Source organism: Pelophylax lessonae, assembly GCF_965119305.1.
Source record: "Pelophylax lessonae genome assembly, chromosome: 3".
Lineage (NCBI taxonomy): Eukaryota > Metazoa > Chordata > Amphibia > Anura > Ranidae > Pelophylax > Pelophylax lessonae.
This window is the reverse complement of record NC_138770.1, coordinates 96,133,482-96,152,927: the sequence shown is the minus strand read 5'-3', so window position 1 is coordinate 96,152,927 and position 19,446 is coordinate 96,133,482.

Genomic DNA, 19,446 nt, shown 5'->3' with positions numbered 1-19,446 from the left:
CTTCATTGACAGCGGATGGACAAAAAGGCAATTGGTGTTGAATACAAAAGTGATGCAAGGATCCCACACTGAGTACAGTAGAGAAATGTTTCTAGGCATGCTTGAAGACTGGGGAATCAACAAAGACAGAGTGATGCTTGTGCTCCTTCCAGACAGCGGTGTAAACATGCGGAAAGGAATGAAGCTTGCTGATGTGTCAGAGCTCAGATGCATGGCACACAACATCCTCCAACTTCTAAATGATGGTCTGTCAAGCCAAAGAGCTTTGATTGATATATGTTTTGAAAAGCATGAAGAGATTAAAAGTATTGTGCTGGCAAGTCTTTTGAATTCTCGATACAAGAACCATGCTTTCTCTTCTGATGATGTATCGGTCTAGGCAAAACAATGGCTGACAGAAGATATTCAACAGGAGGTACAGAAGGTTCCTGCCAAAAAGTCAAGTCCAGAACAGCATTTTTATAATCTGGAATAGCAGCAGGATGCTGCAAAAACAGAAAAATGTCCAAAAAGAAGACAATGAACAGAAGAGAATCTTCTTCATCGTGGTCAAATTTATAGCATGTTCAGTGTTTTATTGGGGGGCAAAGTCGCAGGACATGCAAAATGTTATGTAGCGCTGTGAGACCCAAAGTCGCGGGACATGCGAAATTTCATGTAATGGTGTGAGTCCTAAAGTTGTAGGTCATGCAAAATGACATGCAACTCTTTGAAACCGTTTAAGTTCAGGAACTGCTATTTTTCGCTCTCTACATCAAGGGGATGTAGCTCAGTGGTAGAGCGCATGCTTCGCATGTATGAGGCACCGGGTTCAATCCCCGGCATCTCCATGTTTTGATAGGTGATGCTTACTTGCTGAGCAATGGTGATTATGTTGATAGACTCCTTTCACATTTCTGCAACTTATGCTCTGACTTGTGAGACACAAAGTTGCAGGACATGCGAAATGCCATGTAGCTCTGTGAGATCCAAAGTCGCAGGACATTTGAAAAGCCATGTAGCTCTGTGAGATCCAAAGTCACAGGACATGTGAAATGCCATGTATAATGGTGTCTGACTCAGGATTTAAGCGGTCGATGTCCATAGTTGAGCCAAGGTAGACACTGAAGAGTGAGAGGTATTATCGAACCAAAACGCTGGGAAAGATTCACCAAAAGGTCGTTGAGAAAGTAAAGGCTATGCTGCAACCAGAGAATGCTGTCAACTCACTTTCATTCACGACTGACTGATGGTCAGGACAAACAGAGGCACTAATGAGTCTTACATGCCACTTCATTGACAGCGGATGGACAAAAAGGCAATTGGTGTTGAATATAAAAGTGATGCAAGGATCCCACACTGAGTACAGTAGAGAAATGTTTCTAGGCATGCTTGAAGACTGGGGAATCAACAAAGACAGAGTGATGCTTGTGCTCCTTCCAGACAGCGGTGTAAACATGCGGAAAGGAATGAAGCTTGCTGATGTGTCAGAGCTCAGATGCATGGCACACAACATCCTCCAACTTCTAAATGATGGTCTGTCAAGCCAAAGAGCTTTGATTGATATATGTTTTGAAAAGCATGAAGAGATTAAAAGTATTGTGCTGGCAAGTCTTTTGAATTCTCGATACAAGAACCATGCTTTCTCTTCTGATGATGTATCGGTCTAGGCAAAACAATGGCTGACAGAAGATATTCAACAGGAGGTACAGAAGGTTCCTGCCAAAAAGTCAAGTCCAGAACAGCATTTTTATAATCTGGAATAGCAGCAGGATGCTGCAAAAACAGAAAAATGTCCAAAAAGAAGACAATGAACAGAAGAGAATCTTCTTCATCGTGGTCAAATTTATAGCATGTTCAGTGTTTTATTGGGGGGCAAAGTCGCAGGACATGCAAAATGTTATGTAGCGCTGTGAGACCCAAAGTCGCGGGACATGCGAAATTTCATGTAATGGTGTGAGTCCTAAAGTTGTAGGTCATGCAAAATGACATGCAACTCTTTGAAACCGTTTAAGTTCAGGAACTGCTATTTTTCGCTCTCTACATCAAGGGGATGTAGCTCAGTGGTAGAGCGCATGCTTCGCATGTATGAGGCACCGGGTTCAATCCCCGGCATCTCCATGTTTTGATAGGTGATGCTTACTTGCTGAGCAATGGTGATTATGTTGATAGACTCCTTTCACATTTCTGCAACTTATGCTCTGACTTGTGAGACACAAAGTTGCAGGACATGCGAAATGCCATGTAGCTCTGTGAGATCCAAAGTCGCAGGACATTTGAAAAGCCATGTAGCTCTGTGAGATCCAAAGTCACAGGACATGTGAAATGCCATTTATAATGGTGTCTGACTCAGGATTTAAGCGGTCGATGTCCATAGTTGAGCCAAGGTAGACACTGAAGAGGGAGAGGTATTATCGAACCAAAACGCTGGGAAAGATTCACCAAAAGGTCGTTGAGAAAGTAAAGGCTATGCTGCAACCAGAGAATGCTGTCAACTCACTTTCATTCACGACTGACTGATGGTCAGGACAAACGGAGCCACTAATGAGTCTTACATGCCATTTCATTGACAGCGGATGGACAAAAAGGCAATTGGTGTTGAATACAAAAGTGATGCAAGGATCCCACACTGAGTACAGTAGAGAAATGTTTCTAGGCATGCTTGAAGACTGGGGAATCAACAAAGACAGAGTGATGCTTGTGCTCCTTCCAGACAGCGGTGTAAACATGCGGAAAGGAATGAAGCTTGCTGATGTGTCAGAGCTCAGATGCATGGCACACAACATCCTCCAACTTCTAAATGATGGTCTGTCAAGCCAAAGAGCTTTGATTGATATATGTTTTGAAAAGCATGAAGAGATTAAAAGTATTGTGCTGGCAAGTCTTTTGAATTCTCGATACAAGAACCATGCTTTCTCTTCTGATGATGTATCGGTCTAGGCAAAACAATGGCTGACAGAAGATATTCAACAGGAGGTACAGAAGGTTCCTGCCAAAAAGTCAAGTCCAGAACAGCATTTTTATAATCTGGAATAGCAGCAGGATGCTGCAAAAACAGAAAAATGTCCAAAAAGAAGACAATGAACAGAAGAGAATCTTCTTCATCGTGGTCAAATTTATAGCATGTTCAGTGTTTTATTGGGGGGCAAAGTCGCAGGACATGCAAAATGTTATGTAGCGCTGTGAGACCCAAAGTCGCGGGACATGCGAAATTTCATGTAATGGTGTGAGTCCTAAAGTTGTAGGTCATGCAAAATGACATGCAACTCTTTGAAACCGTTTAAGTTCAGGAACTGCTATTTTTCGCTCTCTACATCAAGGGGATGTAGCTCAGTGGTAGAGCGCATGCTTCGCATGTATGAGGCACCGGGTTCAATCCCCGGCATCTCCATGTTTTGATAGGTGATGCTTACTTGCTGAGCAATGGTGATTATGTTGATAGACTCCTTTCACATTTCTGCAACTTATGCTCTGACTTGTGAGACACAAAGTTGCAGGACATGCGAAATGCCATGTAGCTCTGTGAGATCCAAAGTCGCAGGACATTTGAAAAGCCATGTAGCTCTGTGAGATCCAAAGTCACAGGACATGTGAAATGCCATTTATAATGGTGTCTGACTCAGGATTTAAGCGGTCGATGTCCATAGTTGAGCCAAGGTAGACACTGAAGAGGGAGAGGTATTATCGAACCAAAACGCTGGGAAAGATTCACCAAAAGGTCGTTGAGAAAGTAAAGGCTATGCTGCAACCAGAGAATGCTGTCAACTCACTTTCATTCACGACTGACTGATGGTCAGGACAAACGGAGCCACTAATGAGTCTTACATGCCATTTCATTGACAGCGGATGGACAAAAAGGCAATTGGTGTTGAATACAAAAGTGATGCAAGGATCCCACACTGAGTACAGTAGAGAAATGTTTCTAGGCATGCTTGAAGACTGGGGAATCAACAAAGACAGAGTGATGCTTGTGCTCCTTCCAGACAGCGGTGTAAACATGCGGAAAGGAATGAAGCTTGCTGATGTGTCAGAGTTCAGATGCATGGCACACAACATCCTCCAACTTCTAAATGATGGTCTGTCAAGCCAAAGAGCTTTGATTGATATATGTTTTGAAAAGCATGAAGAGATTAAAAGTGTTCTGCTGGCAAGTCTTTTGAATTCTCGATACAAGAACCATGCTTTCTCTTCTGATGATGTATTGGTCTAGGCAAAACAATGGCTGACAGAAGATATTCAACAGGAGGTACAGAAGGTTCCTGCCAAAAAGTCAAGTCCATAACAGCATTTTTATAATCTTGAATAGCAGCAGGATGCTGCAAAAACAGAAAAATGTCCAAAAAGAAGACAATGAACAGAAGAGAATCTTCTTCATCGTGGTCAAATTTATAGCATGTTCAGTGTTTTATTGGTGGGTAAAGTCACAGGACATGCGAAATGTTATGTAGCGCTGTGAGACCCAAAGTCGCAGGACATGCGAAATTTCATGTAATGGTGTGAGTCCTAAAGTTGTAGGTCATGCAAAATGACATGCAACTCTTTGAAACCGTTTAAGTTCAGGAACTCCTATTTTTCGCCCTCTACCTCAAAGGGATGTAGCTCAGTGGTAGAGCGCATGCTTCGCATGTATGAGGCCCCGGGTTCAATCCCTGGCATCTCCATGTTTTGATAGGTGATGCTTACTTGCTGAGCAATGGTGATTATGTTGATAGACTCCTTTCACATTTCTGCAACTTATGCTCTGACTTGTGAGACAGAAAGTTGCAGGACATGCGAAATGCCATGTAGCTCTGTGAGACCCAAAGTCGCAGGACATTTGAAAAGCCATGTAGCTCTGTGAGATCCAAAGTCGCAGGACATGTGAAATGCCATGTATAATGGTGTCTGACTCAGGATTTAAGCGGTCGATGTCCATAGTTGAGCCAAGGTAGACACTGAAGAGTGAGAGGTATTATCGAACCAAAACGCTGGGAAAGATTCACCAAAAGGTCGTTGAGAAAGTAAAGGCTATGCTGCAACCAGAGAATGCTGTCAACTCACTTTCATTCACGACTGACTGATGGTCAGGACAAACAGAGCCACTAATGAGTCGTACATGCCATTTCATTGACAGCGGATGGACAAAAAGGCAATTGGTGTTGAATACAAAAGTGATGCAAGGATCCCACACTGAGTACAGTAGAGAAATGTTTCTAGGCATGCTTGAAGACTGGGGAATCAACAAAGACAGAGTGATGCTTGTGCTCCTTCCAGACAGCGGTGTAAACATGCGGAAAGGAATGAAGCTTGCTGATGTGTCAGAGCTCAGATGCATGGCACACAACATCCTCCAACTTCTAAATGATGGTCTGTCAAGCCAAAGAGCTTTGATTGATATATGTTTTGAAAAGCATGAAGAGATTAAAAGTGTTCTGCTGGCAAGTCTTTTGAATTCTCGATACAAGAACCATGCTTTCTCTTCTGATGATGTATTGGTCTAGGCAAAACAATGGCTGACAGAAGATATTCAACAGGAGGTACAGAAGGTTCCTGCCAAAAAGTCAAGTCCAGAACAGCATTTTTATAATCTGGAATAGCAGCAGGATGCTGCAAAAACAGAAAAATGTCCAAAAAGAAGACAATGAACAGAAGAGAATCTTCTTCATCGTGGTCAAATTTATAGCATGTTCAGTGTTTTATTGGGGGGCAAAGTCGCAGGACATGCGAAATGTTATGTAGCGCTGTGAGAGCCAAAGTCGCAGGACATGCAAAATTTCATGTAATGGTGTGAGTCCTAAAGTTGTAGGTCATGCAAAATGACATGCAACTCTTTGAAACCGTTTAAGTTCAGGAACTGCTATTTTTCACTCTCTACATCAAGGGGATGTAGCTCAGTGGTAGAGCGCATGCTTCGCATGTATGAGGCCCTGGGTTCAATCCCCGGCATCTCCATGTTTTGATAGGTGATGCTTACTTGCTGAGCATTGGTGATTATGTTGATAGACTCCTTTCACATTTCTGCAACTTATGCTCTGACTTGTGAGACACAAAGTTGCAGGACATGCGAAATGCCATGTAGCTCTGTGAGACCCAAAGTCGCAGGACATTTGAAAAGCCATGTAGCTCTGGGAGATCCAAAGTCACAGGACATGTGAAATGCCATGTATAATGGTGTCTGACTCAGGATTTAAGTGGTCGATGTCCATAGTTGAGCCAAGGTAGACACTGAAGAGTGAGAGGTATTATCGAACCAAAACGCTGGGAAAGATTCACCAAAAGGTCGTTGAGAAAGTAAAGGCTATGCTGCAACCAGAGAATGCTGTCAACTCACTTTCATTCACGACTGACTGATGGTCAGGACAAACAGAGCCACTAATGAGTCTTACATGCCATTTCATTGACAGCGGATGGACAAAAAGGCAATTGGTGTTGAATACAAAAGTGATGCAAGGATCCCACACTGAGTACAGTAGAGAAATGTTTCTAGGCATGCTTGAAGACTGGGGAATCAACAAAGACAGAGTGATGCTTGTGCTCCTTCCAGACAGCGGTGTAAACATGCGGAAAGGAATGAAGCTTGCTGATGTGTCAGAGTTCAGATGCATGGCACACAACATCCTCCAACTTCTAAATGATGGTCTGTCAAGCCAAAGAGCTTTGATTGATATATGTTTTGAAAAGCATGAAGAGATTAAAAGTGTTCTGCTGGAAAGTCTTTTGAAATCTCGATACAAGAACCATGCTTTCTCTTCTGATGATGTATTGGTCTAGGCAAAACAATGGCTAACAGAAGATATTCAACAGGAGGTACAGAAGGTTCCTACCAAAAAGTCAAGTCCATAACAGCATTTTTATAATCTGGAATAGCAGCAGGATGCTGCAAAAACAGAAAAATGTCCAAAAAGAAGACAATGAACAGAAGAGAATCTTCTTCATCGTGGTCAAATTTATAGAAATGTTATGTAGCGCTGTGAGACCCAAAGTCCCAGGACATGCGAAATTTCATGTAATGGTGTGAGTCCTAAAGTTGTAGGTCATGCAAAATGACTTGCAACTCTTTGAAACCGTTTAAGTTCAGGAACTGCTATTTTTTGCCCTCTACCTCAAGGGGATGTAGCTCAGTGGTAGAGCGCATGCTTCGCATGTATGAGGCCCCGGGTTCAATCCCCGGCATCTCCATGTTTTGATAGGTGATGCTTACTTGCTGAGCAATGGTGATTATGTTGATAGACTCCTTTCACATTTCTGCAACTTATGCTCTGACTTGTGAGACAGAAAGTTGCAGGACATGCGAAATGCCATGTAGCTCTGTGAGACCCAAAGTCGCAGGACATTTGAAAAGCCATGTAGCTCTGTGAGATCCAAAGTCGCAGGACATATGAAATGCCATGTATAATGGTGTCTGACTCAGGATTTAAGCGGTCGATGTCCATAGTTGAGCCAAGGTAGACACTGAAGAGTGAGAGGTATTATCGAACCAAAACGCTGGGAAAGATTCACCAAAAGGTCGTTGAGAAAGTAAAGGCTATGCTGCAACCAGAGAATGCTGTCAACTCACTTTCATTCACGACTGACTGATGCTCAGGACAAACAGAGCCACTAATGAGTCTTACATGCCATTTCATTGACAGCGGATGGACAAAAAGGCAATTGGTGTTGAATACAAAAGTGATGCAAGGATCCCACACTGAGTACAGTAGAGAAATGTTTCTAGGCATGCTTGAAGACTGGGGAATCAACAAAGACAGAGTGATGCTTGTGCTCCTTCCAGACAGCGGTGTAAACATGCGGAAAGGAATGAAGCTTGCTGATGTGTCAGAGCTCAGATGCATGGCACACAACATCCTCCAACTTCTAAATGATGGTCTGTCAAGCCAAAGAGCTTTGATTGATATATGTTTTGAAAAGCATGAAGAGATTAAAAGTGTTGTGCTGGCAAGTCTTTTGAATTCTCGATACAAGAACCATGCTTTCTCTTCTGATGATGTATTGGTCTAGGCAAAACAATGGCTGACAGAAGATATTCAACAGGAGGTACAGAAGGTTCCTGCCAAAAAGTCAAGTCCAGAACAGCATTTTTATAATCTGGAATAGCAGCAGGATGCTGCAAAAACAGAAAAATGTCCAAAAAGAAGACAATGAACAGAAGAGAATCTTCTTCATCGTGGTCAAATTTATAGCATGTTCAGTGTTTTATTGGGGGGCAAAGTCGCAGGACATGCGAAATTTTATGTAGCGCTGTGAGACCCAAAGTCGCAGGACATGCGAAATTTCATGTAATGGTGTGAGTCCTAAAGTTGTAGGTCATGCAAAATGACATGCAACTCTTTGAAACCGTTTAAGTTCAGGAACTGCTATTTTTCGCTATCTACATCAAAGGGATGTAGCTCAGTGGTAGAGCGCATGCTTCGCATGTATGAGGCCCCGGGTTCAATCCCCGGCATCTCCATGTTTTGATAGGTGATGCTTACTTGCTGAGCAATGGTGATTATGTTGATAGACTCCTTTCACATTTCTGCAACTTATGCTCTGACTTGTGAGACACAAAGTTGCAGGACATGCGAAATGCCATGTAGCTCTGTGAGACCCAAAGTCGCAGGACATTTGAAAAGCCATGTAGCTCTGTGAGATCCAAAGTCACAGAACATGTGAAATGCCATTTATAATTGTGTCTGACTCAGAATTTAAGCGGTCGATGTCCATAGTTGAGCCAAGGTAGACACTGAAGAGTGAGAGGTATTATCGAACCAAAACGCTGGGAAAGATTCACCAAAAGGTCGTTGAGAAAGTAAAGGCTATGCTGCAACCAGAGAATGCTGTCAACTCACTTTCATTCACGACTGACTGATGGTCAGGACAAACAGAGCCACTAATGAGTCTTACATGCCATTTCATTGACAGCGGATGGACAAAAAGGCAATTGGTGTTGAATACAAAAGTGATGCAAGGATCCCACACTGAGTACAGTAGAGAAATGTTTCTAGGCATGCTTGAAGACTGGGGAATCAACAAAGACAGAGTGATGCTTGTGCTCCTTCCAGACAGCGGTGTAAACATGCGGAAAGGAATGAAGCTTGCTGATGTGTCAGAGTTCAGATGCATGGCACACAACATCCTCCAACTTCTAAATGATGGTCTGTCAAGCCAAAGAGCTTTGATTGATATATGTTTTGAAAAGCATGAAGAGATTAAAAGTGTTCTGCTGGCAAGTCTTTTGAATTCTCGATACAAGAACCATGCTTTCTCTTCTGATGATGTATTGGTCTAGGCAAAACAATGGCTGACAGAAGATATTCAACAGGAGGTACAGAAGGTTCCTGCCAAAAAGTCAAGTCCAGAACAGCATTTTTATAATCTGGAATAGCAGCAGGATGCTGCAAAAACAGAAAAATGTCCAAAAAGAAGACAATGAACAGAAGAGAATCTTCTTCATCGTGGTCAAATTTATAGCATGTTCAGTGTTTTATTGGGGGGCAAAGTCGCAGGACATGCGAAATGTTATGTAGCGCTGTGAGACCCAAAGTCGTAGGACATGTGAAATTTCATGTAATGGTGTGAGTCCTAAAGTTGTAGGTCATGCAAAATGACATGCAACTCTTTGAAACCATTTAAGTTCAGGAACTGCTATTTTTCGCTCTCTACATCAAGGGGATGTAGCTCAGTGGTAGAGCGCATGCTTCGCATGTATGAGGCCCTGGGTTCAATCCCCGGCATCTCCATGTTTTGATAGGTGATGCTTACTTGCTGAGTATTGGTGATCATGTTGATAGACTCCTTTCACATTTCTGCAACTTATGCTCTGACTTGTGAGACAGAAAGTTGCAGGACATGCGAAATGCCATGTAGCTCTGTGAGACCCAAGGTCGCAGGACATTTGAAAAGCCATGTAGCTCTGTGAGATCCAAAGTCGCAGGACATGTGAAATGCCATGTATAATGGTGTCTGACTCAGGATTTAAGCGGTCGATGTCCATAGTTGAGCCAAGGTAGACACTGAAGAGTGAGAGGTATTATCGAACCAAAACACTGGGAAAGATTCACCAAAAGGTCGTTGAGAAAGTAAAGGCTATGCTGCAACCAGAGAATGCTGTCAACTCACTTTCATTCACGACTGACTGATGGTCAGGACAAACAGAGCCACTAATGAGTCTTACATGCCATTTGATTGACAGCGGATGGACAAAAAGGCAATTGGTGTTGAATACAAAAGTGATGCAAGGATCCCACACTGAGTACAGTAGATAAATGTTTCTAGGCATGCTTGAAGACTGGGGAATCAACAAAGACAGAGTGATGCTTGTGCTCCTTCCAGACAGCGGTGTAAACATGCGGAAAGGAATGAAGCTTGCTGATGTGTCAGAGCTCAGATGCATGGCACACAACATCCTCCAACTTCTAAATGATGGTCTGTCAAGCCAAAGAGCTTTGATTGATATATGTTTTGAAAAGCATGAAGAGATTAAAAGTGTTGTGCTGGCAAGTCTTTTGAATTCTCGATACAAGAACCATGCTTTCTCTTCTGATGATGTATTGGTCTAGGCAAAACAATGGCTGACAGAAGATATTCAACAGGAGGTACAGAAGGTTCCTGCCAAAAAGTCAAGTCCAGAACAGCATTTTTATAATCTGGAATAGCAGCAGGATGCTGCAAAAACAGAAAAATGTCCAAAAAGAAGACAATGAACAGAAGAGAATCTTCTTCATCGTGGTCAAATTTATAGCATGTTCAGTGTTTTATTGGGGGGTAAAGTCGAAGGACATGCGAAATGTTATGTAGCGCTGTGAGACCCAAAGTCGTAGGACATGTGAAATTTCATGTAATGGTGTGAGTCCTAAAGTTGTAGGTCATGCAAAATGACATGCAACTCTTTGAAACCATTTAAGTTCAGGAATTGCTATTTTTCGCTCTCTACATCAAGGGGATGTAGCTCAGTGGCAGAGCGCATGCTTCGCATGTATGAGGCCCCGGGTTCAATTCTCGGCATCTCCATGTTTTGATAGGTGATGCTTACTTGCTGAGCAATGGTGATCATGTTGATAGACTCCTTTCACATTTCTGCAACTTATGCTCTGACTTGTGAGACAGAAAGTTGCAGGACATGCGAAATGCCATGTAGCTCTGTGAGATCCAAAGTCGCAGGACATGTGAAATGCCATGTATAATGGTGTCTGACTCAGGATTTAAGCGGTCGATGTCCATAGTTGAGCCAAGGTAGACACTGAAGAGTGAGAGGTATTATCGAACCAAAACGCTGGGAAAGATTCACCAAAAGGTCGTTGAGAAAGTAAAGGCTATGCTGCAACCAGAGAATGCTGTCAACTCACTTTCATTCACGACTGACTGATGGTCAGGACAAACAGAGCCACTAATGAGTCTTACATGCCATTTCATTGACAGCGGATGGACAAAAAGGCAATTGGTGTTGAATACAAAAGTGATGCAAGGATCCCACACTGAGTACAGTAGAGAAATGTTTCTAGGCATGCTTGAAGACTGGGGAATCAAAAAAAGACAGAGTGATGCTTGTGCTCCTTCCAGACAGCGGTGTAAACATGCGGAAAGGAATGAAGCTTGCTGATGTGTCAGAGCTCAGATGCATGGCACACAACATCCTCCAACTTCTAAATGATGGTCTGTCAAGCCAAAGAGCTTTGATTGATATATGTTTTGAAAAGCATGAAGAGATTAAAAGTGTTGTGCTGGCAAGTCTTTTGAATTCTCGATACAATAACCATGCTTTCTCTTCTGATGATGTATTGGTCTAGGCAAAACAATGGCTGACAGAAGATATTCAACAGGAGGTACAGAAGGTTCCTGCCAAAAAGTCAAGTCCATAACAGCATTTTTATAATCTGGAATAGCAGCAGGATGCTGCAAAAACAGAAAAATGTCCAAAAAGAGGACAATTAACAGAAGAGAATCTTCTTCATTGTGGTCAAATTTATAGCATGTTCAGTGTTTTATTGGGGGGCAAAGTCGCAGGACATGCAAAATGTTATGTAGCGCTGTGAGACCCAAAGTCGTAGGACATGTGAAATTTCATGTAATGGTGTGAGTCCTAAAGTTGTAGGTCATGCAAAATGACATGCAACTCTTTGAAACCATTTAAGTTCAGGAACTGCTATTTTTCGCTCTCTACATCAAGGGGATGTAGCTCAGTGGTAGAGCGCATGCTTCGCATGTATGAGGCCCCGGGTTCAAGCCCCGGCATCTCCATGTTTTGATAGGTGATGCTTACTTGCTGAGCAATGGTGATTATGTTGATAGACTCCTTTCACATTTCTGCAACTTATGCTCTGACTTGTGAGACACAAAGTTGCAGGACATGCGAAATGCCATGTAGCTCTGTGAGATCCAAAGTCGCAGGACATTTGAAAAGCCATGTAGCTCTGTGAGATCCAAAGTCACAGGACATGTGAAATGCCATGTATAATGGTGTCTGACTCAGGATTTAAGTGGTCGATGTCCATAGTTGAGCCAAGGTAGACACTGAAGAGTGAGAGGTATTATCGAACCAAAACGCTGGGAAAGATTCACCAAAAGGTCGTTGAGAAAGTAAAGGCTATGCTGCAACCAGAGAATGCTGTCAACTCACTTTCATTCACGACTGACTGATGGTCAGGACAAACAGAGCCACTAATGAGTCTTACATGCCATTTCATTGACAGCGGATGGACAAAAAGGCAATTGGTGTTGAATACAAAAGTGATGCAAGGATCCCACACTGAGTACAGTAGAGAAATGTTTCTAGGCATGCTTGAAGACTGGGGAATCAACAAAGACAGAGTGATGCTTGTGCTCCTTCCAGACAGCGGTGTAAACATGCGGAAAGGAATGAAGCTTGCTGATGTGTCAGAGCTCAGATGCATGGCACACAACATCCTCCAATTTCTAAATGATGGTCTGTCAAGCCAAAGAGCTTTGATTGATATATGTTTTGAAAAACATGAAGAGATTAAAAGTGTTCTGCTGGCAAGTCTTTTGAATTCTCGATACAAGAACCATGCTTTCTCTTCTGATGATGTATTGGTCTAGGCAAAACAATCGCTGACAGAAGCTTTTCAACAGGAGGTACAGAAGGTTCCTGCCAAAAAGTCAAGTCCATAACAGCATTTTTATAATCTTGAATAGCAGCAGGATGCTGCAAAAACAGAAAAATGTCCAAAAAGAAGACAATGAACAGAAGAGAATCTTCTTCATCGTGGTCAAATTTATAGCATGTTCAGTGTTTTATTGGGGGGCAAAGTTGCAGGACATGCGAAATGTTATGTAGCGCTGTGAGAGCCAAAGTCGCAGGACATGCAAAATTTCATGTAATGGTGTGAGTCCTAAAGTTGTAGGTCATGCAAAATGACATGCAACTCTTTGAAACCGTTTAAGTTCAGGAACTGCTATTTTTCGCTCTCTACATCAAGGGGATGTAGCTCAGTGGTAGAGCGCATGCTTCGCATGTATGAGGCCCCGGGTTCAATCCCCGGCATCTCCATGTTTTGATAGGTGATGCTTACTTGCTGAGCAATGGTGATTATGTTGATAGACTCCTTTCACATTTCTGCAACTTATGCTCTGACTTGTGAGACACAAAGTTGCAGGACATGCGAAATGCCATGTAGCTCTGTGAGATCCAAAGTCGCAGGACATTTGAAAAGCCATGTAGCTCTGTGAGATCCAAAGTCACAGGACATGTGAAATGCCATTTATAATGGTGTCTGACTCAGGATTTAAGCGGTCGATGTCCATAGTTGAGCCAAGGTAGACACTGAAGAGTCAGAGGTATTATCGAACCAAAACGCTGGGAAAGATTCACCAAAAGGTCGTTGAGAAAGTAAAGGCTATGCTGCAACCAGAGAATGCTGTCAACTCACTTTCATTCACGACTGACTGATGGTCAGGACAAACAGAGCCACTAATGAGTCTTACATGCCATTTCATTGACAGCGGATGGACAAAAAGGCAATTGGTGTTGAATACAAAAGTGATGCAAGGATCCCACACTGAGTACAGTAGAGAAATGTTTCTAGGCATGCTTGAAGACTGGGGAATCAACAAAGACAGAGTGATGCTTGTGCTCCTTCCAGACAGCGGTGTAAACATGCGGAAAGGAATGAAGCTTGCTGATGTGTCAGAGCTCAGATGCATGGCACACAACATCCTCCAACTTCTAAATGATGGTCTGTCAAGCCAAAGAGCTTTGATTGATATATGTTTTGAAGAGCATGAAGAGATTAAAAGTGTTGTGCTGGCAAGTCTTTTGAATTCTCGATACAAGAACCATGCTTTCTCTTCTGATGATGTATTGGTCTAGGCAAAACAATGGCTGACAGAAGATATTCAACAGGAGGTACAGAAGGTTCCTGCCAAAAAGTCAAGTCCAGAACAGCATTTTTATAATCTGGAATAGCAGCAGGATGCTGCAAAAACAGAAAAATGTCCAAAAAGAAGACAATGAACAGAAGAGAATCTTCTTCATCGTGGTCAAATTTATAGCATGTTCAGTGTTTTATTGGGGGGCAAAGTCGCAGGACATGCGAAATGTTATGTAGCGCTGTGAGAGCCAAAGTCGCAGGACATGCAAAATTTCATGTAATGGTGTGAGTCCTAAAGTTGTAGGTCATGCAAAATGACATGCAACTCTTTGAAACCGTTTAAGTTCAGGAACTGCTATTTTTCGCTCTCTACATCCAGGGGATGTAGCTCAGTGGTAGAGCGCATGCTTCGCATGTATGAGGCCCCGAGTTCAAGCCCCGGCATCTCCATGTTTTGATAGGTGATGCTTACTTGCTGAGCAATGGTGATTATGTTGATAGACTCCTTTCACATTTCTGCAACTTATGCTCTGACTTGTGAGACACAAAGTTGCAGGACATGCGAAATGCCATGTAGCTCTGTGAGACCCAAAATCGCAGGACATTTGAAAAGCCATGTAGCTCTGTGAGATCAAAAGTCGCAGGACATGTGAAATGCCATGTATAATGGTGTCTGACTCAGGATTTAAGCGGTCGATGTCCATAGTTGAGCCAAGGTAGACACTGAAGAGTGAGAGGTATTATCGAAACAAAACGCTGGGAAAGATTCACCAAAAGGTCGTTGAGAAAGTAAAGGCTATGCTGCAACCAGAGAATGCTGTCAACTCACTTTCATTCACGACTGACTGATGGTCAGGACAAACAGAGCCACTAATGAGTCTTACATGCCATTTCATTGACAGCGGATGGACAAAAAGGCAATTGGTGTTGAATACAAAAGTGATGCAAGGATCCCACACTGAGTACAGTAGAGAAATGTTTCTAGGCATGCTTGAAGACTGGGGAATCAACAAAGACAGAGTGATGCTTGTGCTCCTTCCAGACAGCGGTGTAAACATGCGGAAAGGAATGAAGCTTGCTGATGTGTCAGAGCTCAGATGCATGGCACACAACATCCTCCAACTTCTAAATGATGGTCTGTCAAGCCAAAGAGCTTTGATTGATATTTGTTTTGAAAAACATGAAGAGATTAAAAGTGTTCTGCTGGCAAGTCTTTTGAATTCTCGATACAAGAACCATGCTTTCTCTTCTGATGATGTATTGGTCTAGGCAAAACAATGGCTGACAGAAGATATTCAACAGGAGGTACAGAAGGTTCCTGCCAAAAAGTCAAGTCCATAACAGCATTTTTATAATCTGGAATAGCAGCAGGATGCTGCAAAAACAGAAAAATGTCCAAAAAGAGGACAATTAACAGAAGAGAATCTTCTTCATTGTGGTCAAATTTATAGCATGTTCAGTGTTTTATTGGGGGGCAAAGTCGCAGGACATGCAAAATGTTATGTAGCGCTGTGAGACCCAAAGTCGTAGGACATGTGAAATTTCATGTAATGGTGTGAGTCCTAAAGTTGTAGGTCATGCAAAATGACATGCAACTCTTTGAAACCATTTAAGTTCAGGAACTGCTATTTTTCGCTCTCTACATCAAGGGGATGTAGCTCAGTGGTAGAGCGCATGCTTCGCATGTATGAGGCCCCGGGTTCAAGCCCCGGCATCTCCATGTTTTGATAGGTGATGCTTACTTGCTGAGCAATGGTGATTATGTTGATAGACTCCTTTCACATTTCTGCAACTTATGCTCTGACTTGTGAGACACAAAGTTGCAGGACATGCGAAATGCCATGTAGCTCTGTGAGATCCAAAGTCGCAGGACATTTGAAAAGCCATGTAGCTCTGTGAGATCCAAAGTCACAGGACATGTGAAATGCCATGTATAATGGTGTCTGACTCAGGATTTAAGTGGTCGATGTCCATAGTTGAGCCAAGGTAGACACTGAAGAGTGAGAGGTATTACCGAACCAAAACGCTGGGAAAGATTCACCAAAAGGTCGTTGAGAAAGTAAAGGCTATGCTGCAACCAGAGAATGCTGTCAACTCACTTTCATTCACGACTGACTGATGGTCAGTACAAACAGAGCCACTAATGAGTCTTACATGCCATTTCATTGACAGCGGATGGACAAAAAGGCAATTGGTGTTGAATACAAAAGTGATGCAAGGATCCCACACTGAGTACAGTAGAGAAATGTTTCTAGGCATGCTTGAAGACTGGGGAATCAACAAAGACAGAGTGATGCTTGTGCTCCTTCCAGACAGCGGTGTAAACATGCGGAAAGGAATGAAGCTTGCTGATGTGTCAGAGCTCAGATGCATGGCACACAACATCCTCCAACTTCTAAATGATGGTCTGTCAAGCCAAAGAGCTTTGATTGATATATGTTTTGAAAAACATGAAGAGATTAAAAGTGTTCTGCTGGCAAGTCTTTTGAATTCTCGATACAAGAACCATGCTTTCTCTTCTGATGATGTATTGGTCTAGGCAAAACAATGGCTGACAGAAGATATTCAACAGGAGGTACAGAAGGTTCCTGCCAAAAAGTCAAGTCCATAACAGCATTTTTATAATCTGGAATAGCAGCAGGATGCTGCAAAAACAGAAAAATGTCCAAAAAGAGGACAATTAACAGAAGAGAATCTTCTTCATTGTGGTCAAATTTATAGCATGTTCAGTGTTTTATTGGGGGGCAAAGTCGCAGGACATGCAAAATGTTATGTAGCGCTGTGAGACCCAAAGTCGTAGGACATGTGAAATTTCATGTAATGGTGTGAGTCCTAAAGTTGTAGGTCATGCAAAATGACATGCAACTCTTTGAAACCATTTAAGTTCAGGAACTGCTATTTTTCGCTCTCTACATCAAGGGGATGTAGCTCAGTGGTAGAGCGCATGCTTCGCATGTATGAGGCCCCGGGTTCAAGCCCCGGCATCTCCATGTTTTGATAGGTGATGCTTACTTGCTGAGCAATGGTGATTATGTTGATAGACTCCTTTCACATTTCTGCAACTTATGCTCTGACTTGTGAGACACAAAGTTGCAGGACATGCGAAATGCCATGTAGCTCTGTGAGATCCAAAGTCGCAGGACATTTGAAAAGCCATGTAGCTCTGTGAGATCCAAAGTCACAGGACATGTGAAATGCCATGTATAATGGTGTCTGACTCAGGATTTAAGTGGTCGATGTCCATAGTTGAGCCAAGGTAGACACTGAAGAGTGAGAGGTATTATCGAACCAAAACGCTGGGAAAGATTCACCAAAAGGTCGTTGAGAAAGTAAAGGCTATGCTGCAACCAGAGAATGCTGTCAACTCACTTTCATTCACGACTGACTGATGGTCAGGACAAACAGAGCCACTAATGAGTCTTACATGCCATTTCATTGACAGCGGATGGACAAAAAGGCAATTGGTGTTGAATACAAAAGTGATGCAAGGATCCCACACTGAGTACAGTAGAGAAATGTTTCTAGGCATGCTTGAAGACTGGGGAATCAACAAAGACAGAGTGATGCTTGTGCTCCTTCCAGACAGCGGTGTAAACATGCGGAAAGGAATGAAGCTTGCTGATGTGTCAGAGCTCAGATGCATGGCACACAACATCCTCCAACTTCTAAATGATGGTCTGTCAAGCCAAAGAGCTTTGATTGATATATGTTTTGAAAAACATGAAGAGATTAAAAGTGTTCTGCTGGCAAGTCTTTTGAATTCTCGATACAAGAACCATGCTTTCTCTTCTGATGATGTATTGGTCTAGGCAAAACAATGGCTGACAGAAGATATTCAACAGGAGGTACAGAAGGTTCCTGCCAAAAAGTCAAGTCCATAACAGCATTTTTATAATCTGGAATAGCAGCAGGATGCTGCAAAAACAGAAAAATGTCCAAAAAGAGGACAATTAACAGAAGAGAATCTTCTTCATTGTGGTCAAATTTATAGCATGTTCAGTGTTTTATTGGGGGGCAAAGTCGCAGGACATGCAAAATGTTATGTAGCGCTGTGAGACCCAAAGTCGTAGGACATGTGAAATTTCATGTAATGGTGTGAGTCCTAAAGTTGTAGGTCATGCAAAATGACATGCAACTCTTTGAAACCATTTAAGTTCAGGAACTGCTATTTTTCGCTCTCTACATCAAGGGGATGTAGCTCAGTGGTAGAGCGCATGCTTCGCATGTATGAGGCCCCGGGTTCAAGCCCCGGCATCTCCATGTTTTGATAGGTGATGCTTACTTGCTGAGCAATGGTGATTATGTTGATAGACTCCTTTCACATTTCTGCAACTTATGCTCTGACTTGTGAGACACAAAGTTGCAGGACATGCGAAATGCCATGTAGCTCTGTGAGATCCAAAGTCGCAGGACATTTGAAAAGCCATGTAGCTCTGTGAGATCCAAAGTCACAGGACATGTGAAATGCCATGTATAATGGTGTCTGACTCAGGATTTAAGTGGTCGATGTCCATAGTTGAGCCAAGGTAGACACTGAAGAGTGAGAGGTATTATCGAACCAAAACGCTGGGAAAGATTCACCAAAAGGTCGTTGAGAAAGTAAAGGCTATGCTGCAACCAGAGAATGCTGTCAACTCACTTTCATTCACGACTGACTGATGGTCAGGACAAACAGAGCCACTAATGAGTCTTACATGCCATTTCATTGACAGCGGATGGACAAAAAGGCAATTGGTGTTGAATACAAAAGTGATGCAAGGATCCCACACTGAGTACAGTAGAGAAATGTTTCTAGGCATGCTTGAAGACTGGGGAATCAACAAAGACAGAGTGATGCTTGTGCTCCTTCCAGACAGCGGTGTAAACATGCGGAAAGGAATGAAGCTTGCTGATGTGTCAGAGCTCAGATGCATGGCACACAACATCCTCCAACTTCTAAATGATGGTCTGTCAAGCCAAAGAGCTTTGATTGATATATGTTTTGAAAAACATGAAGAGATTAAAAGTGTTCTGCTGGCAAGTCTTTTGAATTCTCGATACAAGAACCATGCTTTCTCTTCTGATGATGTATTGGTCTAGGCAAAACAATCGCTGACAGAAGCTTTTCAACAGGAGGTACAGAAGGTTCCTGCCAAAAAGTCAAGTCCATAACAGCATTTTTATAATCTTGAATAGCAGCAGG